This window comes from Mustela putorius, unplaced genomic scaffold (genome assembly GCF_011764305.1).
Source record: "Mustela putorius furo isolate JIRA1106 unplaced genomic scaffold, ASM1176430v1.1 tig00000596_pilon_pilon_pilon, whole genome shotgun sequence".
Classification (NCBI taxonomy): Eukaryota; Metazoa; Chordata; class Mammalia; order Carnivora; family Mustelidae; genus Mustela; species Mustela putorius.
In genome coordinates, this window is record NW_025421428.1 from 5,627,704 (window position 1) to 5,634,850 (window position 7,147).

Sequence of the window (7,147 nt, forward strand, 5' to 3'; positions counted from 1 at the left end):
TTGCAGCCAAAAAAACAAAACAAAACAAAAAAAAACGCTTGCCTCTCAAGAGAGGACTTTTCGGTGTGTAAACCCCAGTCACACCCCTTGCTTCATCTGAATGGCAGAATAGCTCCCTAGTGAAGGCTAATAATAATATCTATCACTTGCAGAAGCGCTTTACGTAGGTGAACACATTTCACGGGCACAGCAACCGATGACGCTGGTATTGTTACCATCTCTACTTACAAATCAGCACAGCGAGGTAAGGCCTGGTGCCCGAGGTCACAGGGCTGTTAGCAGCAGAACCTGGATTTGAGGCATTGATGTTTGAGGGGTAGGGAGGCAGGTTTTGCACCCATTTTTTGGGTGAGGAAAGCAGAGGCCGGGTTCTGCCCTGCTCACTGTGTGGCCTTGGACTGGACTTGGCATTTCTCTTGGCCCTCCCTTTTCATCCTCTACAGAATCAAAGGGACAGGCTCTCCCCCGCTGGCTTCCGAGTTTGGAACAAATGTGAGATACGGAGGTGACCAAGGAGGAGGGCCAAGCCTGGGGATACACCTTGGCTTTGTTCCCTGTGCCATGGCTGGCTGTTGTGTGGAGGAGTCCTCTGGTGCCCGGCACAGAAGGTCACCTGGAGGTCTCCGTGGAGACCTCCTGTCTCACACCCAGGAGAGGGGAGAATGGGGCAGTTGGGGCATGGGGGACTTCCCTGGGGGCCTGACTTAGAGAAGGGAGCCGCAGACAGGAGGGCAGGCTCCCCTTGGCAACCTCCAGTGAGAGCCTGGAAACGTCATGCAGTCCAACCCCACAATCTATTGTACAGATGGGGAAACTGAGGCCCCAACTGAGGGCTCAGTTCTGGTTGGGCAAAGACTTAAAGGCTGAAGTGGAATGAGAATTTATTTCTAGGCTCTTCCCATGGCCTGGGCTGGGAATCTAGCTTTTGATCTAACGTCTTAGATCATTTGTTCATTCATGCATTCATGCATTCATTCTTCCCTTCCTCTAGTCGCTCAGCCAGTCATTCAACAAACACGCCCTGAGTCTCCCTCACAGGCTGAACCCTGGAGCTAATGGTGGATACAAGCGTGGTCCTGGCTCTCATCACAGTATAGTCTGGAAAGCTGCTGCCCAATACAGTAGCACCTGAAATGTGTCTAGTCCAAACCAAGATGTGTTTTACATACATCAGACACATGGGATTTTTGAACACTCAGTAAGAATAAAAAGTTTTTAAAAATCTCAATGATTTTTTTTTTATCTGGATTACATGAGATGATATTGGGGCCAAATAAAACATTAAAATTAACTTCAGCTGCTGCTTTTTTTTTTTTTTTCTTTAAAGTGGCTACTAGAAAATGAAAAGTAAAAATGCCATAGGTGGCTCACACTTCACTTGCAGGGAACGGCACTGGTCTATGCGGAAGGTCTGGGGACGAACCAGGTAACCGCCTGCAGCCTTACCTCTGTGCCACAGGCCGGCTGGAGGCGCACGCAGGATTGCACACAGGTTCGGACCCCAGGCGGAAGGCTCGTCCCAGTCCAGGGAGGGTCTTGGAGGTGGGGCCAGCTTACTCCTCCATGGGTGTCCTGTGCCCTTGGCGGGGGCCCTGGGAGCCCCTTTGCTTCTCTTTCTCCTCCTTTGCCTTCCTTCTCCCCGGGGAGCCCTGGAGTCAGCACCACTTCCAGCTCCGTCTCTCACCACCCTGGGGTGTCTCTGACAGCCTGAAAGCTGCTTTACCTGGTGCGGTCATCACCCGGCCCCACCCATGCACAGGAGAGGAGCAGTTAGGTGGCACAGCCAGCCCGCCCCCAAGCAGCCAAGCACTCGGGGGCACCCAGTGGGTGGCCCTGCGGCTGGCAGCCGGCCCTGGGGCTGCCCTGGCCAGCGGTGGCCCACCACCCGTAATGACCCACGCGGTTACAGCCGAGCCTCAGCGTTTGCAGGGAATGCAGAGGGGGGCCTGAGCGGCGCTGGAGGCCTGGGAAGAAGTGGCACTTAAGCTGAGGCCCAGTGTAGGTGGAAGTAAGGAGAGGGGAATAGCATGCCTGGCAAAGGGAACAGTAGTTACGGAGGCCAAGAGCACTTGGTCCTGAAGAGGTCCCAACAGAAGGGCTCTGTGTCTCAGAGATCGGAACATGGTGGGAGGTGGGCTCAGGGGGCAGCCAGAGGCGAGAGCACAGGGGTCTTAAGGGCCTCACTGAGTTTGGTCTTTATCTGGAGGGCACTGGGGAGCCCTGAAAGGCATGGAAGCAGAGCAGGGTCTGGAAGCCTGAAGCTCTCTGTGTCCCCAGACAATGAGGAAGGAAAGCAGAGCCGGAGCGCACTTGCTGTTCTTTGGATGGCGGCGGCCCCTCCGCAGGGCTTGTCCGCTGCCTCCTTGCTGTGTGACCTTGACCGGATGACTTCCCTCCCTGAATCTGAGCTTCCTTACTTGCGAACTGGAGACAACCGACAGTAGCGATTCTCTGAGAGGGTTTTTGGGAAGACGCAGAGACATGCTGCTTGTAAAGCTTTTGGTACAAAGTCGGTCCACAAGTGGTTGCCCCCTTTCCTTCCCTCCCGAGTTCCCATCCCACCTGCCAGGCCCCGGGTCCCCGCTCCTCAGGCGGCAGGAAGCAGGATCCGAGGAATGGTTCTGCACCCGTCAGAGTATTTATAGCTGTGTTCTGTCAGCACGTTGTTTTTCAGTTACATATATATATTTTTACATTCTCCTCCGTCACACATGGTTTCTCGGTGTGGTTGAGAAGCGGCGGGGGTGGCTGGAGGCAGAGGGTGGCAGGTGTGGGAGGCGGAGACAGATGGCCCCAGGACAGCACCTAGGGACCTGGGGACCCAGCCTGGGGCATCTCTGTCCCAGCTCAGAAACCATCAGTGGCTCCCCAGTGCCCTCTGCACCAAGCCCATACCCCCCGGCAGTGCCGGGAGGGGCCCCTGCAGACTCCACCGTGACATTTTTTTGCCAAATACCATTTGCTCTTTGCTCCCCCAATCTGAGCGGGGGAAACGGAGCTGGACGTGGCTCTGCCACCCGCCAGCTGTGTGACTGTGTGCAAGTCTCTGTACCTTTCCGAGCCAACATCTCACTTCGTACGAGATGGGAGCACAGCTGCCCACCGCCGGAGCTGCACTGGGGACTGAATGTAAACGGGTCGGGCAGGAGGCAGTGTCGCTGTTGCTACGTGGGCACCGATCTCCGGCCTCTGGGCTGTTGAACGGACGTTGGCTTCCTCTGCCCATTCTCCTCCTCCCCAGCCACCCCACTTAGAGAAGTCCCATCGCCACCTCCTTGGGGAGCCCTCTAGGCCTCGTGCTCCCACCCAGGGCATGATGTCCCCTCTTAGAGGGGACTGTGAGAGGCCTTTGCCCCAGATCTTTCTCCTCTAGAAGCAGCCTGCACGTTCCGCGAATAGAGTCCCCTGGGCCCGCTCTATCCCCACAAGGACCCCCTGGCAAGGGGGCATGCGCTCCCTTCTACTGATGAGGAAAGGGATTGAGGAAGGAAAGTGACTCATCCAAGATCTTCTCCAACCCAGGGCCCCGTGGCCCCTGCTCTGCGCAGCTGCAAGCGCCTCCCCTCCCCCGTGCCCTGCAGACAGCCTTCGGGAGAAACGGCTGGTCCAAGCAGCCCCTCCCCCAGGCAGGTCTTGGGGCTCCTTTCTCAGGGCTGGAGCCCAGCCGGGCCCGCCTCTCTGGCCCTGGCCTTCTTCCCTCCAGCCTGAAAGCCCAGGGTCCCTGTTCCCCGCTGGCTGCAGGTGCCCAGCTCAAGGGGGGCGGGGCCAGGGTGAGGGCCCTGTTGCTAGGCAACAGCCTGGCTAGAAGTCAAGCCGCCCTGGGAGGAGGAAAAGCCCTTTTCCTGAGAGTTGGAGGTGAGACAAGTGTAATGACTTTCCCCTCTCCTGCACTCTGCCGAGATCCACATCTCACCTTGGCTCCCTCTGTCCCTCCTTCAGCCCCACACCCTGTATTTCCCCTCCTTTGCTCTCATCCGTTTACTGTCATTACTCATCTTATCAGTGAGTTTGCTGATTGAGTTATATACTTGCTGTCCAGTGGATCAAGGCCTTCCCACTCACTAGCTGGGTCTCAGTTTCCCCACCTGTGAAATGGGCATGATAACAGTATGGCCACAGCGTGGTGGTGGCAGAGCCCACGGTTTATGAGTGTCTGCTCTTCGGATGGTTCTTTATTCATGGAATTTTCTGAGCATCAACTCTGTACCTAGTATCATGCGGTGACGGAGATAAACTCTCAGTTTGGTGGGCGGGACCGACGAGACACCGGCAGAGCAGCCTGGGCACTGCCCCTGAAGCGTCCAGATTTCCTCCCCTTGTTTGCTGAGCACAGTGGGGGAGTGTTGAGAACTCATTCTGACCCTTTAACCTGCTAATTCTGTCCTCTCAGGGGACAGATCCCTCCTCTCCTGACCTTGGTTATTCTGTCTGTAAAATGGGTCAGCAGTAAGGCTCTTACTGAATGAAATGAAATTGAAATGAAATGACAATGAAATGAGAATGAAATGGGGATCCCACGTAGCCCTCTTTGGGGGCCCAGTTAGCCTTCAAAAGCAATTCTTGCCCCTGGTGTATAGGGGGAGCTGAGCCCCCAGCGTGCTGGTGAAGTCCCTGGCGACCAGGGCTCAGCTTCTCCTCCCCTTTCTCTCCTCGCTCTACCTTCCTGTGTCTGTCTACTATCCCCACCTCCACACGTATGCTCATGCTGTTCCCTTCTCCTGAAATAACTTCTCTTGTGTTTCCTAAAGCTCTGATACAGTTCTTGGATGCTGTAGGCTCCAGCTGGGATGGCTCACAAGGCAAATCTGGAGGGAGAGTTACAAAGGCCCCCCTCCCACCCCACTTACCTCCTGACTTACCTCCGGCTGCAGCCAAGGCAGCCCATCGGCTGGAAGGGCCCGGTGGGCTGGCTGTGGCCTCGCCAAGCCAGTTGGCTCCACTAGGGCATTGTTCATGGTTTTCTCCTAGCTTTTGTCCCCCGAGGCCCAGCCCATGGGGCTGTCTCAGCGGGTGTCTTGCCCACCAGCTCCCTGGGGCCCAGAGAAGACTCCCGAGAGAGACGGTCCTTGTTACACCCACTCAAGGCCTCCCGAGCTGCCTCTTCCCAGCACTTTGCACAATGTTATGCACTTGGGCTTTGTGGACTGTTTGTTTAACACGTGGCTCTCCGGCAAGCGTAGGCTGTGCCTGCTCTGTCCCTAACACCCAGCCCAGACCCGGTGCGCAGAGATGCTTACCACACAGCTGTGGATGGAGACATGCGTGGACGCACAGGGAGACGAACACGTGGAAGGAAGCAGGCATGGATCTGTGCATGGACAGAGGTTTGCATGGATGGAGGCTTGCATGGACGGAGGTTTGCATGGACGGAGGCTTGCATGGACGGAGGTTTGCATGGACGGAGGCTTGCATGGACGGAGGCTTGCATGGACGTAGGTTTGCATGGACGGAGGTTTGCATGGACGGAGGTTTGCATGGACGGAGGCTTGCATGGACGGAGGTTTGCATGGACGGAGGTTTGCATGGACGGAGGGGAGGACGATCAACTGTGCGGAACAGATGGGGGAAGGGGCTGCCTTCGTTTCCATTCGGGCTGCTGTACCAAAATGCCACAGACTGGGTATAAACAGCAGAAATTTATTTCTCACAGTTCTGGAGGCGGGTAAGTCGGAGATCGATGTTCTAGCTGATGCAGTGTCTGGTGAGAGCCCCTTCCTGCTTCACAGACACTGGTCTTTTTGCTATGCCTTCACAGGGCAGAAGGGGCCGAGGATCTCTCTGGGGTCTCCTTCCTAAACGGCACTCGTTCCATTCACGAGGCCTCCGCTCTTACGATCTAATCGCCTCCCAAAGGCCCACTTCCAAATACCCATCACACTGGGGGCTGGGTTTCCACATCTGAATCTTCGATCGGTGAGCAGTGGCCTCCGTTCTTCCACATGCTGAGCTGAGGACAGGAGACCAAGTGTCAGGAATTCTTGAGTCTCCGCTCTGCAAGCCTGAACAAGCCGTATGCTCTCTCTGAGCCACAGTTTCCTCTTTTGGGGCACACAGATGGGGGTTGGGATCCAATATACGAACTGGAGGGCCCTGACAGGAAGAGTGGCCCGCCTGGAACTGGGACTGGGTCACAGGGACGTACTCACGGACTCACCGCTCTTCTCCTGACTCCCCTCCTGCCCTGGGCTGTCACAGGCCCTTGGCAAACAGCTAATTCAGGTGATCCCCGGGGCCTGGAAGCTCTTTAGGTGCCTTTCTTCAGGACGCTGGAGTGTGCTTGAGTCTAGATCCTGCAGAAGCACAGAATGGCCCAGGGTTCGAATGCTGGTTCTGCCACGGCTGAGGCACAAGTCATTTCAGCCCTGGGAACCTCGGCTTCCTCATCTGTAAAATGGGAGAGAAGAGAACCCCATGAGGTTGTTCTGAGGAGACAGAAAGGGCATGAAGCCGATCCCACGGCACGGTGCCCGGACGTCCTCCGTGCTCGAGAAATGGCAACTATTATGACTAATCTTATCATTCTTGGTTCAAACTTAGTTTTTCCATAAAGAAGATCCTGTTCAGCTGCTTTCGAAAAAGACCTCCCTGTGAAGTGAGTCTGTGACCTTGACCTCCTGGCCGCTCTGGGTCATCAGTTCATCTTCTCCAATGAGGTTGGCTTCGGTCCTGTTCTCCGGCTAAGCCAGACTCCAACTCCCTTCTACCTCCCACTGATTAGCCTCTAGGTCTGCCTCCCATATGATAACTGGGCTCAGCCAGGGAGGAGGAGCAGGGCTCGGGCTGGGGCAGCTCGGACTGGGGGTAGGCTCAGTCTGTAAGCAGTATTAAGTACTAGGGACCTGCACAGGTCTCCTTTACTGATGAGACTGGGCCTTGTCTGTGACAAGTATGTTAAATGGGCTTCCTAGAAACGTGCCGAGCTGGAGGACCACACACAGGCTGGTTGGGGCATGCCCTCGAATGGTATACCTGGAAGGAGCCAGGGAGGCAGGAGTGGGCAGGGGGAGAGCCTAAGCTGCAGTGAGGCTGTGGATAAGGCCCCTGCAGGGGTCCCTGGGGCTGTGAGACGCTTCGGGGTTGTTCCAGGTGAGGAAAGGGTGCTGGGCATCTGCCCCTCTGCACCGGTCGGGCACTGGGTCCTGCTGCC